At 38.4% G+C, this 14,971-nt stretch overlaps 2 long non-coding RNA genes across 2 annotated transcripts in view; both read right to left on the bottom strand.

Annotated features, from left to right (window-relative positions):
• Nucleotides 1-1,981: 1,981 nt before the first annotated feature.
• On the bottom strand, nt 1,982-4,703 carry LOC125169486 (uncharacterized). Its single transcript, XR_007153699.1, has 4 exons — nt 4,529-4,703; nt 3,886-4,082; nt 3,160-3,351; nt 1,982-2,102 (listed from the first exon to the last, which is right to left on the bottom strand). It is a non-coding gene; the product is annotated as an uncharacterized LOC125169486 (long non-coding RNA).
• A 533-nt stretch (nt 4,704-5,236) lies between these two features.
• The window catches only part of LOC125169488 (uncharacterized), a 34,345-nt gene continuing 24,610 nt past the window's right edge, over nt 5,237-14,971 (bottom strand). The window contains exon 4 of the long non-coding RNA XR_007153701.1: nt 5,237-5,365. This is a non-coding gene — a long non-coding RNA (uncharacterized LOC125169488). The remainder of the gene's footprint in view (nt 5,366-14,971) is intronic.

Below are 14,971 nucleotides of genomic sequence, written 5' to 3'. Positions count from 1 at the left end.
TATTACTTGGCTAAAAAACGTGTCCAAGAAGTACATGCATGTGACTACGTGTGTGCACGTATTCAAGCTGGATCACGGCCATTGCCTTTCAGATTTAAAAATGAATCCATTTAAAGGAACTGTTCCATTTAAAGGAACTTTATGTCATGTTAGAGAGAAATGGTACATCATTCCTTTCAGCTTATTAAGATAGTATAGTGGGCCCCTGAGAACCATAGTAGCTGAAGGGTAACTGCCTCCTCCCCTCACTCACCATGACCATTATGCTTTGATTCGCATTTCATGCAATTATTTGAACGATAAACAAAAGGAGGACATTTTATTCTCCAGCATTTTTCACTTAACAAATTGGAAAAGAAATATACACACAAAAATTATCCCCTACCCTTGTACCCCTTGCCCCCAACCATGACTATCCTGGGAAAGCGTTGTGAAACCAGAAAGCACTAAGTGAATAATATGAGACGTCATGCCGTTGGGCCTCCAGAAGGCCATGTAGTGCAGTGGAGTTTAGCCGGGTCAAACGCCTGAAAGGATATGGTCATATCCACAGCATTGCTGCTTCATTCAAGCAAAGTACATGGTAACTTTGAAATATTTTGAACTTATTGACTCTGAACTCTCTTCTAGAAAATAAGTGGGTATCTGAAATTCCTCACGGACCCCCAAGGGACATTTATAAATAGAAAATCTTTGCCAAGTTGAAGTCAAATTGGCTGAAGAATTTGTCTAACTGCTAAAGTAGAAGGGACTTCACATTCTTGAAAAGATTCCACGGATAGTCATGGTATGGGCATCCATGGCCTGTCATCTTTCTTTCTTTCTTTCTTTCTTTCTTTCTTTCTTTCTTCTTTCTTTCTTTCACTAAAAGTTCAAGGACAAAGTTATTGCATTCTTCCACTGCACCTTCTATTAACTTTTGATCCCGTTTGGTGAGAAATGGCCATACGATGGTCATAGAACATAAAACAAACTAGGGATCTACTCCGTGGTAAGATGGTGTGTGTAAAGGCTCTGACTCCAGTGAAAGAGGCTCTGTTAAATTTATTTCAATATATGGCATGTGGGCACCAGGTGGGGAATATGTTGATTCATTCATAAAATGAGCCATAGCATTATTGCAGTAATCTAACACATCTCAGAACTTTAGTCTTCCCGCCTTAAATGTATGTTACGTTCATCCCTCCTAGACAATTCACTATAGTGCTCATAAGCTTCCTTAAAATGCAAACTGATATTATTCATCCCAATTTTGTCACTCGCAAGGAAATCCCCTCCAGTGACACAACTCTACAGTCTGCTGCTGCTCAGACAGAAGGCTGACGCCTCTCCTCACTCTGTCGGCTCCCTAAGCTCTCATTTGGGAGAATTTGAGAAAAAGGCACCCAGCATGGCAGAGAGACGGGTCAAAAGGTCAAGGATCAATACAGTGATGTGCTTTAGCATATTTGCTTGATTAAGTGAGCTTCATAAAACATTTAAGGAGGTGTATACTTACCACTTACGAAACAGTAATCAAATTAACAAAACATAGTGAAATAAATGCTCACATTCTTCTTCTAATAGAAGAAAACAACAACATGTAAAATGTACTGTTTGAGGAACTTCCCGTATACCTATGTTTTATGGGAATTTTCACCCTGCATATGTAGCTTCCTCTAACCCAGGAGTTACTATTAAAACTATTTGGAATTCTTCCATTGCTTTGTATTTAGACAGTGGTAGGGAGCAGCCCAATAACATGCTGGGTGAAGGTGGACACCCATTTGGGTTGACAAAATCCACCATAGTTATCCTGGAAAGTGAAATTTCTGCCTCCTATAATCAGGAGTTGCTGGGCATTTGATTAAATACCCCAGACATTTGGTCCCCAACCTACTTTTCGTCTCTCTCCCCCCAACTGGCAAACAAGACAATTTAGATCAGAAGAACCCACAGAAACAAAGTGTGTACTTTAATACAGAAATGCTTTTACCTGCCTTGCCTGCTGTGAACGAAATGGGCTGGGCTTTCAACACGTTAGTCAGCTTAACGCCCAGTTGGTGGCACTGGGAAAATGTGCCTGCGCAGTCTTATTGCTGTTTCGGTTCTTTAACTGCCAACTGGAATACAATAGAGGAGTCGAAGGGAAACAAAAGAGAGATGGATCCAGAAAGAACCCGAAGAATGACAACAAAATAAGCAAAGAAAATGATAATGAGTTAGAGACATTGTGCTCGCCAAAGTTAGCATCCCAGACTATTTTCACATTGAAGATAATTATGTTTCCATTAATTGCCACTTTTCCCCTGAAAAATTCATGATATTTTACCAACTACAAATTATCTAGTGGAAATTCATCTTTGCAACATTTTAAGAGAAGTCATACAATGTGCTTAACCTAAAGAGAGAAGGGCTACAATCATGTTGCTCAGATATGGGTAAGATATATTTTACACATAGAAGGGGATTTTGGTATAGCCATTATGGGCACTGATGTTGAAAACACTAATATTTTTGAACTACAAAGAGAGCACCTGGCCACTCTGATGGATTATAGGATAGGTATCAAAAAAAGAGGATTAGATATTTGAGTATCCTCATATTGTATCCACAGGCACCTGGAACTTTCCATATGCCCAGCTCCTCCATCATCTCTCCATTGTCTTTTGTACTTTTTTTTCTTCTCAGGCAGATGCCGAAGTATGGCAATAGCAAACACGAGGCTGGCACTTACCACAAAATCTTCATTTTCCATTTTAGCTTTAGATTACTTCCAAGTATGCCACTGTTTTTGGTTTGTTCACATTTAAAAATTCACACATCAAAAGTGAAACCTCACCAAAGGTCAGTAGAATAGTATGCCTTTGCCCCCCCATAAGAACTATAATATACATAATTTATTTTTATTGAAGTATGTTGTGTGATATACTGAGTTACAATTTTCCAAGCTGAAAGGGATAGAAAAACAGTAACGATAATGTAATTTACACATAAATAAAATACGTTAAATAGCCTGGCTTTTAATGCCTGAAATTGGTCGCAGTTTAGATAGTGTATATTAAGCTTTATATTACAGATTTCTGTGTCAAATTGACAAATGCAAACTTTCTTGGGGCTGGGATAATGATAAATAAAATCAAATGTAATCTCATTTTATGGGACATGATAAAACCTTACCTCATCAGATGGGACATCCAGATTATCGCATTTTCCCTGTTATTTTATTAATAATGCAGCAGCAGGCCTTTTAACAGATAGTTCTTCTTATAGAACATTGTCCTTCTGGGTAGTCAGAGTCAGAGTATTAACCAGGTGATCCAAAGTTAGAATACGAATTACACACCAATTTCTGTTGTTGTTTCAGCCAGCCTGCAAGTTCAGGAAAAGGATAAAGAATTAAGAATTTTCCACTGGACAGCAGAAAGAAAAGCTTAATATTAATATAACTCTATGCATTACTATGAACTCCCCAGCATTTTATATTTTAACTTTCTTATGATCAGTTCTTGATCCCACAAAGTATTAAAACTTAAATTGTATCTATGCCCAGACACAGCAAAGTGGTAATTTGGCCATTTTCTACTTTAGGACATGAATTATCTTTCTTGATCATCTACTCTGCTCAAATTCATTATAAAAATGACCAATTTGCCACCCCACCTCACATGTGGAAGACAATACTACAGAATGTGGGTCCCAGGATAGGGCAACCACATGCTACCTGGGGACAGATGTGCATGATAGAGCGTGTATGAGTAACTTAAATTTTCCAATTATTCTTCAGCGTATAAAACAATTGCTATACTCTCAATTATGAGTTCCACAAACACACACTGGGAAGCACGAGCCATTAGCATATGTCATTTTCCACTGGCAGAAGCCAACTCACAATAAATCTCTTACCTTGTAGAGAGATGGAACAGCACAGGGCTCATAATAGGATGAGTGATGCATGAAATGTTCTTCAGCTCACTTCCCCTGGGATTTATCCTTCCAAACCTAGGAACACCGTCTGCCTGCAAGGATGGAATGCTAAGCAATGCAGGAAAACAACCAATGCGTTATGTTGAGCTTTTCAACTTTTCAAAATCTAGGAGAAACTGTAAAACAAATAAACAAGTAAGCGAGTACGTGTCTAAAAATCATGGCACATATTTTTAAGTGTGATTGTATAAATAATATGCTTTTTCTTAGAAGGTGAAGGACTATTGCAGTCTTGGTTATAGGTTTAAGAGCGAGACTGTTTTATGTTGTACAGGAAATCACTGGATCTTAATTATAGACAAAATGTTGGTCAAATAGTCGTTTTTTTTTTTTTTCAAAAGCATGCAAAGGAATAAAGAAAAAAAGTAAATCTAAGAAAAATATATGAGAAAAATTTTATATGCTCACATTCAATTTCCTCATTTAATTAAAAAAAAAACTGTCACAAAGTTTTTTAAAGGCACATAGTTTCAAATCAGACTTGTTTCCAGTCTAAATTTAGCCTCCGTTCCTGTGTCATATTTCTTCAGGCATGAGAAGGAAAATCAATGCCCCTACTCACCTTTGGAAGAATTTCACTGCCAAGTCTCCATGGTTCTATGGGATCCAATAATCCGTGGCTCAATATTGATTTTTCTATGACACCTGTAGAAACAGCCTCTCCTTCCTTTCTAACAAAATATAGCAACAAAAATCGTGTAGTCTCTGAATGAATTAAACAGAGCTATTAAGCACAACTTCATCCTGCAAGGAAATGTGGTTTATATTTTCTAAACAATGTTACATCTTCTTGACATTTCTGAGACATCTGACAACTTTTTAAAGATAATGAGAACACGTATTTCTAAAGATAATGTGAACATAATTTTTCTTAGGTCTCTTGTGGCTAACTCCTATATTACAAATAGCATTTATTTTTCCCAGCAAATAGACAAGTGGTAAAAAAAAACAAACTGAAAAACTTCAGTTCTCAGTTTTAAAATATCTCCAAAATCAAAACCCTTTTTAAGGATGAAAAACCACCTCTTTAAAATCTAAAGTTTTTATAAAATAGAGGACAACCCTTTCGAGCAGCAAGTAGAGTATATCACATCCTAGGAGAGAGAGTAGGTTAAACTTGGGGTGTGTTTCATGGCATTAAAAGAGTCTGAGGAACAGCCAAGAGCCACCATCCATCCTGTTTTCCTTGAAAAACATAAATGCAAAAACCAAACCAAAACAAAACAAAATCAGAGAAGTCACGGTTCTAGCATTCTTCACACACCTGATTTAAACCTCAAAGGTATGTGTTTCCCCCTGGGCAGACCTCCTTGGGCATGTCTGAATATATTCCCCGCAGCCATTGTGCACGCTGACTATAGCTGGCAACCCACTCGTCACTCTCCATCAGCCTGAGAATCTGCAAAATAAAAATGCAGTGTTAAAAAAAAAATCCCTTTTACATTTGCTTTTCCCAGTAAAATCCCAGAGAAGAAAACACAAAGCAGGTTGTTTCTCACAATATATGTGACATCTTGGTTAAAGTGACACGGCCATGTTGCACCCTGACAGGTTTAGTGTTAAGATCTGACAGATATAAGCCTGCAAGAACAACCCTCCTGCCACATATATTTAAGCTCATGTTAAACCCTTGATTTGATAGTTCCTTGATTAGCTTGAGCAACAGTGAGTGCTCCTGCCTTTCAAGTTCATTATAAATTATGCGATTCCTCACATTACTGTCAATTTAAGTTCCTGTTTTACTAAGATGCAGGCATTTAAACACTCATCAAACCTGTGCACACGTTTGAGTTAAAGAATTAGATCAATCCAAACTCCAGCTCAAGGGAGAAGTTCCATTGTTTATCAGGCCATGTCTACACTGGCTGAGCAAAGCGCTCTGTTCAGAAGGAGAAGCGCCTTTGGCAGCTAGAGTCTACATAGCTGACCCATGGATGCTCCGGTGGAGCTTCTTCACCTGATTACACAAGTGCAATGAAATCACTAAGCATCCGATGAAAATGACCCATGATGACAAAAAAGCATGGCGTGATTGTTGTGCTGATTTATTTACATGGTACTCATTTAGAATATGATTCAAAGAGCCTATTAAAAAAATAAGAATGCTTATATTTCTTAGGCATGATGAATATGGGCATTGAAATAGTTGATGACTCAACATTTGATTGGACCCAACTTGTATTCTTCCCAAACAAGACAGTGGTGGCATGATTTTAAAATGCAACCTTTTTTCCTAAAAGGTCTAGGTTAAGCTTTCACTTCTGATTTTATATTTATGGGGAAAAACCTTCAGACATCAAGTAATTAAGTTGATTTAGATCTCCCAGAAAAATGGGCCAAAACAGTAATTCCTATTTTGCAGGAAATATTTTAGAGACTTCCAACCTGCACCACACCAAGATTTAGCAACCACTGTGGGTACATTCTATCCTGGGGATAGTTCAATGCCCTCGTATCATCTTGAATGTTGAGATCTTTTCACCAATTTTTAAAATAAAAAGAAGTTTAGCAGAAATGTTCAACCAGCAGCTATGAACTTATAGGTTTCCCCCTCCATCTACCCAAACACACTCCACCCTGTGAAATAATAGATACAACACTAATCACCTTTGGAATTTTGCCAGGCTTCCCCCATGGATGAACTAGCAGAGTTGGACCAAATTGCCTTGAAGGAATAAAGCCTCTCTTACCTCCATGGAAGGCTTTGTCACGGACCATCCATTCCAACTCTTTGAAGAAAGCAGGAGGGAAGATTTAAATGTGCGGAAGTCTATCCAAACTATAATCTATGAGCTACACTTTATTTCTATCAATATCACCTCAAAATACATTCGCTACGTCAAACTCTAAACCCTGGTTGGTTTCCCTAATCCCTTGGATTTTGCAGGCAGGATTATCACCCATTTTTTGCCACTCCCATTTTCAAGATAGTGGCCAGTCTGTCTGTCTTTGTTTGATAATTGTTCAATTTATATGCTAAATCCCCTTTTGCTGGGAGCAAAATTCCACCTTCGGACTGAGTCAACAGGTTAGTTGATTGACCTTACAAATTAACACTCAAATTCTAAAACTAAAATAAATCTAGGTGATCTAAAAATTACTTTATTTAGCAAAGTGCATCTAAGATGAATCAAATCTACTGTGTCTTTTTCCTATATGAAAGCCCTAAGAATGTCTAAATATAAAACCACTGTCTGTATCTTGGTCGCACACTGAGTACCTCATAAGGACATATAAAGCAAACATCCTTCTGGTACTTAGTATATGCTGGGCACTTTTCTACATGCCTTATATACATGATCTCATTGAATCCCCATGACTACCCTATAAGGCAAGTACTGTTATTCTTTTATAGATAAGAACACAGAGTCAAAGAGGCAAGGAGGGACTTGCCCTGGATCACATGGTTAGAAAGTGGTGGGGCTAGGATTTGAATCCAGATAGTCTGGCTCCAGAGTCTATGCCTTTACTTGGCTGCTCTTGTCCTTGCCCAGCCATGCTAGCCAAACTGATGTCATTATGGACAGGGATTTATATCAAACGGTGATGCCTTTAAATTGGTACTTTCTTTCCTATATGCGTGGAATTAATTTGTCTGGAACTAAAAGCTTCGCTCTATGAACTGTTCTGGCCCCTTGGCTCATTTTCTGCTTCTTCTTCACAGGCATTTTGTTCCATATTGAGCCATTATCTCCTTCTTTCAGAATAAGCTAGATGTAGTCAGAAGCAAAATCAGTTCTCACTGATCATCATTTCAGGATACCCTTTACTCCTTAATTTGTTTTTTAATGTTTATTTATTTGTTTTGAGAGAGAGAGAGAGAGCATAAGCAGGAGAGAGACAGAGAGAGGGAAAGAGAGGATCCCAAGCAGGGTCCACACTGACAGCACAGAGACCGACCAGGGGCTCGATCTCACAAATTGTGACATCAGGACTTGAGCAGAAATCGAGTCAGAAGCTCAACCAATTGAGTCACCCAGGCCCCCCCACCATTTACTCTTTTGAAACTTAAATTCTGGAAGATGCTTACTGAATGTGGAAAATATCAAATAAGGAATAAAATGCTAGTATAAAATTTGTTAATTAAATAGGGGCTTTGAATAGAGCATGTACCTAATTGTTGCCTCATGGAATCAGGCCTCCTCAGGTCAAATCCTGATGCTACAAGTTGGGCAGCTAGTTTTTTCCATGACTTAGATTCCTCATCTATAAAATGGGAATAAAAATAGTACTACTGCTTAGAGTTATGAGGATTAAATAAACTAATCCACGTAAAATGATTCAACCAAGCACTCAATAAATACATGTCATTGCTTTTATTACATCTAGTTTGTGGTGGCAACTAAGCCTATAGCCTTCAGCGGCCACCAAGCACTAACAAGCAAAAGTTTTGTCATTGGGTTTGCAAGTATTAACATGGATTTTAGGAAAATCAGTTGTAGTCACAGGAAACCCTTTCAGCCTGGGGACAATTTGGCTTTAAAAATTCACTGTGACAGATCCCACAAATAATTTTATTCCCCTTTATGTTGCAAGAGCTCAGGCAAATCACAGAATATGACAGAACTACTCAAAAAGTCATCAGAGCTAACAATGTTGTCAGACACCTCAAAAGCCAGGAATAGATTTTTCTATATAGTAAAGTTTTAAGTAACATAAAAGGATTGCTTGCTTAATTATTTGTTTTTTTATAACACAATCCAGATTTCTGCCCAGAGCTGCTGAAGTGAAATTGATCTGGACAGACCTGGACAGCAGGGATGCAATTTTAACAACTGTGCACTTCAACAGTAGTAAAACTATCCACATATTCAGCTTGTCTGTTTCTTTCTTCGCTCCTTTACCTTCTCTATATTCTAAAAGCTTAGGCTTATGGTTCAGTCCCAACTCTTTGAGGGCACATGGGTGATTTACAAATGGCTGCTTAGGAACCTGAAATAGACATTTCCGTTGCAAAGAGAGGGTAATACAAGTATTAGAGGAAAATGACTCACTGAGTACCTACCTGCACTGAGCTATTTGGTAAGTGTTATACAAAGCAGAAAGAACAGATTGAAACTTTTCTTCTTTTTGGTTCTAAAATGGACACTGTCACCAGAGAGAGAGTGAGAAGCCTGGAGGCCCAGCAGAAGAACCAGAGAGAAGCTATTCTGGGTAAAGCTCAAACTTCTGCCTGTAGACTCCCAGGATGCACAGAACTACCTTTTTGTGGTTCAGGTGCCGTGGGACTTGGGAACCACTTGAGGAGAAGAATCTTTGACTCATGTCCCAGTACCTCAGAGATGGCATATTCCATGGCGATCCAGAGGGGAAGGAAGTACTAATGTGTAGTGTAGCATCCCAGTCAAGATTTAAATTTTTGAACAGAGAGGTCAATGTGCAGCCTCATCTGGCATAAAGAAAGTAGACAGAAAATGGAATGGTGAAAGAAAGCCCACAAGATCTCCATTTTTAATCCTACATCTGTGCCCATGAAAGCTTACTGCCATCAACATTCAGAAGGCATGGACTCCTAAACTCCCCAGGCCAGCTGACTTTCATTCTGAAATGAGATTTTAGCAATAATTAGCCTCTGGTTCTGTAGATGAGCGAGGAGGTGTGTTCCAGAAATACTCATCTGCCTATAGTATTATCAAGTGAGGGATGGTTCTAGGATTAGAACTCATGGGGTAGAAGAAGGTGGTTAAAGTGTTAGAGAAGAAGTACATTTCCTGACAGTAATTCAGTTAGAAGGGAAATGGAGGGACAGGAAATGCACGGCGACTTTTACTGGCAAGAGATGCCAGCATCCTCCACTAGGAATTATCTACGCGGACAACAAGGGAATGAAGAGGAAATGCTCTGCTCAGCCCTTTGCCACCAAGAGGATGTGGAGAATAGGGGACGATTTGGAGCCGAACAGCCACGATCTGGTCTCTCACTTGAGATGATGAGCCATCCACAGCAAAGGAAACAGACCATTTCAGCAACTTTGTGGGAAGGGTATCCATTCCATGCTCAGGCTTTCTGTCTGCCGGCATCATTAAGTCACCTGAGCACAGTACCAGGCACAAAATTATTATTTTCTTCCAGCAGTCTTATTTTCTCTTATTGCCACATGTTTGGGTCTTATTTAAGGCTGTTAAAATCCTTCAACCTGAGTGATTTATAAAGGATTCTACTTATTTAAAAAAAAAAGATTCTACTTATTTCATAACAAACACAAATGCCAATAAATGACATTGATTCCCCAACACCAATCTCTAAACGCCAAATGGAAAGTTAACAAAAGAAAAAGAAAAAAATCAGATTTATGAGTGGTCCTCACTGGCCACTCCGCAGACCTGCTGTCACTTCTCATTATCTGTTTTTAAGATTCCCCACACAAATTCAACCCAGGTGATTTGGTTCTTAACAAAATGAATGTGAATTAATTCTGATCATAAATTTTAATGAGACAACACTTCAGATGCTCTCAGACATTCCAAATGCAAAACTTATCTTTTTCTGTGGTAAAACTGGAAATTCTTTTCTTAGGAAACCTTTATTGTTTCAACTCGGCCGATTTGACATAATGAGCCAATTTGCATATCAGTAAGGTCAGAGGGGACAGAACTGGAATTTCATGCTTCCTGATTCTTTACCTCCATTCCAGAGTCACATATTTCTCATTCCCTTTTGTTCACAAGTTTTATAATTTCACAGAATTACAAGTCATACAGCCTGACACGAGGCTTGATCTTGCCATTATGCTTGATTGTTCAAAATTACACTAGTCTCAGAATGTTGACAGAATTCCTTCCAATATTTTCTCTGCTGGTTTATTAAGTGGCAGTGTCATACTTAAAGAAATGATCATTTCTGGGGCCACTTGTTCAATTCTTTGAAGACTGACATCACATTAAAAAATGTTACCCCCAATCTTCGACTATTCTCTGTATCCTCAGTATTTTTGACACGTCAGAAATAATTATAAGTGGCTTAATAACATGGGAGACATTTCTCTTTAATATTCCAGAATGGATGAGTGCAAGATGGCTTTGTTACCAGCTTTGTTCTCGTTGGAAATATGCATTCAGCATCAGCAATATCTCATGAAAAAGCAGAGGTCTCCCTAATGTTTTAGATTTCTATTTCTCTGAATCCAGCCCCACTTCCCAGGCACTATTTGTTCCTTATAGATAATTATTAATGGCAAAGGCCCTTCTTCCTTAGAGGTGTCCCTCACCTTCTCGTGCCACTTTTCATAAAAGCAGTGACTTTGCTCTGTCACTTAATATCAGGGCAGCTTGTTTAAAAACATTCTGATTAGAATGGGGGGTAAGCCTGAGCTTTTTTTCAGAGTTCTCGCTCTGATTTCACACTCTTTCCTTGGAATGGGGCACTGCCTGTTCTTTTCATCAAAGGCTGAAAATCTATTTTGTATCCAAGGTAAATGGAGAATGCCCACACCTATATTTCCTTTTAAGGCTTACTATTCTCATATATGTTAAAAAAAAAAAAAGAAAGAAAGAAAGAAAGAAAGAAAGAAAGAAAAGAAAAAAGGAAAGCTAACAAAGGTGCCTGTTCTTGGTTGTATTGTAGGATGAGTAAAGTCACCTGCCTCCAAAATGGTGTATCCTATGCACTTCTTCAAGTGGATGGAAAGCAATCTAATACTGGGAACATTATCCCTTTTCACTGTAATCAGGATCACAACAAATTTCCTGAATCTCTGATTTGTTGGTTGATATTAGCTACATTGACAAGCTCTTGAAAGAAACTCAGCCAGATGGGCTTACAAGTGGAGAGGCCCACGGCCAGCTGACACCTCCTGATGTAAATTCTGGGAGACTGGTTTCCAAGATGGCTGTAGATTGATGGACAAAGTTCTTGACTTGGACAGATGGAACTGGATTTCTTCTCTACCACTTATTATTAGCCATGTGTCTTTGAACAAACCACCAACGCTCCCTGAGGCTTATTTTATATAATAAATTGGACAATGTATGTGACAGTGAAAGCAATATATAGCATAATAAAATGGGATACAAATGCTGGGCATTATTTTTTCTCAAATAACGACCTACAGCTAATGAGGAAATATGTCAAGATGGACACCAAACAGAAATCTAGGGGAAAAATCCATATAAAACAATGGCATGTTTATTCAGCACTGATAACAGGGCTTTTTTCTAAAGAAATATTATCATTACTTAAAATTTAATCTTATGTATATATCATCTATACAGGTGACCAATTTTCAAGAAATGACAATGCAGTAAACTACTTGAAACTACATACAGAGTAGACATAAATTAACACTTCTTAATAATTCAGGAGGCATTTCATTGTCTTACTACACCTAGGGGTCATAATTATGATTATCAGTGGCTAATTTCCTAGAGAAATGGATGGAATCCAAATGACTCTACGATACAACTGAGAATAAATCCTAGGCATTAATCCCTGCTACCTATTTGGGATACTACTACAGGTCTCTATTAAAAAAAAAAAAGTAGCATTACCTCAATAATTCTAAATTATCTGACCTCAGCTTATTAGTGATTTGTATTCTCTCTAGGGCGATGTGAACCACGACAGAAAGGTACACAGTGTAACATATCACCAAGCATATTGCCCAACATGGTGACTTTTGGGTGGCACTGAAGGCCGGGAGTTCTACTTCTCTGAATCGGATGTACCAGGTTTGGAAAGAACAGCAGGAAGTAACTGCAGGGCTGGGAGAGAAGGTGGAAATAATAAGCTCGGTCCTGACTAATTGATGGGACTGTCAGAAAGATGAAATGAGTTAAAATTTGAAGAAGACGTTGCAAGTTATATGGCACCAGACAAGTGTAAGATAGTATTGTAATTATTACTCTCAATAGTCTTGCTCAGTTTATGATGGATGTTATATATAGATTGAAAGAGAAGAGTTCTTTTTCAAACGATGGCATGTTTATTCCTCCATCATCCAGTTCTTGCTTTCTCAGCTCAACTCTCAGCCAACATGAGTGACATGTATAGTCTATTCTTGTTTTCTCCTGTTTTTGTCATAGTTTGACACAGTTGGAATAGATGGGAAGATCTTGCAGCGAACAGAGCCGCAAGTGAATTTGGAAATTTTAAAAATAGCTGTCTCTGAATGGTAAGGTATAAAGGTTTCTGTACGTAGAAGGGGAAAGAAACTTCTTGTTAATAAGGCCAAAAGCATGTAGCAATTATTGCAGGATAGTAGAATGTTCTGAAAGTTCAGTGTTTGCACACTGTATCTGTTAGGGTGCCACTGTCACAAAAGGCAGATTCATGTCATGATGATTTCCACTCTGAGCTTAGCCATCTGAATTGCCTCTTTGAAATAAACAAATCTGCACATGTGCATGGGCATGCGTGTGCAGGCATGGGTCCTTATGGTTGAATAATTATAAACACACAGTTATACAAAAATATGCCACAGGAAGAACCCAGGACACATTTGGCAGAGTGCTATAAAACTCTACAAAGCGATCAACAATCATCCAAAAATCAACTGAAAGTACAACTAGATTAATTAAAGTTGGCGCTCATTTCTCCACACAGAAAGGGCTGTTTTCACCTCCTTAATTTCTAATGCAAGTATATTTGGAACGGCTATAAGCACAGCACACAGCTTAAAGGGGGCAGTGGAGAAAAGTATAAAGTGGTTGTGTAATGGGCACTCCTTTCCTAAATAGAATGAGGGAGCTTTAAATCAGCTAGCATGGAACGGTTACTAGATAGATAGATAGATAGATAGACAGACAGAAAGAGATAAAAAGCAACTAGTAGAAACATAGCCCAGGTAGGTTTCAAACACACAAACAAAGTGTATGTATGATAAAGTGTAAAAAGAAGATGAGGCTCAGTCTGTTAATAGATGTCCTGTCTGGGAAGGGAAGTAGAATTAGGGAGGGGGGAGCAGGAGGAGGAGAGGGAGCTCCTTTTGCCTCTTAAAATTTCACCGTGATTATTATTATTTTTTGTAATTAATTTTTAAAGAAACGTAAGTTTAAAGAAATACAAGTTATGGCACCTATACTCAAGGAATGTTGAATGTAATTACAGGTCTTTTGTAATTGAGCCTACCACTATCTTTATTGCTCACTGAGATCTGTAGAGTAGATATTCTTAACCTATGTAAATAGCATCTTTTTTGGCGTATGGCCACTTATCTGTTACAAGTACTTCCAAAGCTCTACCCAAGACGCTATGCCCATGATAACCTCAAATGTAAGGAGTCAAAAATACTAGTAAATCCATCATGCTCCTCAGCCCACATTCACAGGCAAAAGGGTTTTCCTTCTTGTTTTTAATGTGACAGATTACAGCGCTAAAGAAAAAACCACACCATACTTGTTAAAATCCTATCCATACATGCTTACCATAAAACACTCCCACGATCAGCTGTTGCAGAACATGGGCTCGGGTGGAAGCACACACCACTTTCGCCACTGACCATGGCCTTGTTCTTTATACCGTTATCAGTGTATTTAAGCCAGCATCTTTGGAAATAGGAGAGCACAAGGAACTAAGTCTTAAAGATTGGGTCTGATCCTTTGTCTGCAACAGGATCAGCTTGACTTACCAGTTGGCATACAGAGCCTTAATCATTCATTCATTTGTTTGAAAATATGCCTGGGGGTGCCTGCGAGGCTCAGTCCTTTGAGGTTCAGACTTGAGCTCAGGGCGTGATCTCATGGTTTCTGGTTCAAGCCCCACATCAGGCTCTCCTCCATTGTCAGTATGCGGAGCCTGCTTTGGATCCTCTGTTCTTCTCTCTCTCTGCACCTCCCTGCTCATGCTCTCTCTCTCAAAAATAAATAAACACTAGAAAGAAAGAAAGAAAGAAAGAAAGAAAGAAAGAAAGAAAAGCAAAAAGAAGAGAAAAGAGAAAAGAAGAGAAAAGAAAAGAAAGAAAAGAAAAGAAAAGAAAAGAAAAGAAAGGGAAAGAAAAGAAAGATGCCTGTATCATGAAGCAGGCATTTAGTCATGGTGAAAGTGTGTGATAAATTATCATCCCTGCACT

Source organism: Prionailurus viverrinus, chromosome B4 (genome assembly GCF_022837055.1).
Source record: "Prionailurus viverrinus isolate Anna chromosome B4, UM_Priviv_1.0, whole genome shotgun sequence".
In the NCBI taxonomy this organism is placed as follows: Eukaryota; Metazoa; Chordata; class Mammalia; order Carnivora; family Felidae; genus Prionailurus; species Prionailurus viverrinus.
The sequence above is the reverse complement of the archived record's forward strand: the minus strand, read 5'-3'. Positions and strand labels throughout refer to the sequence as shown.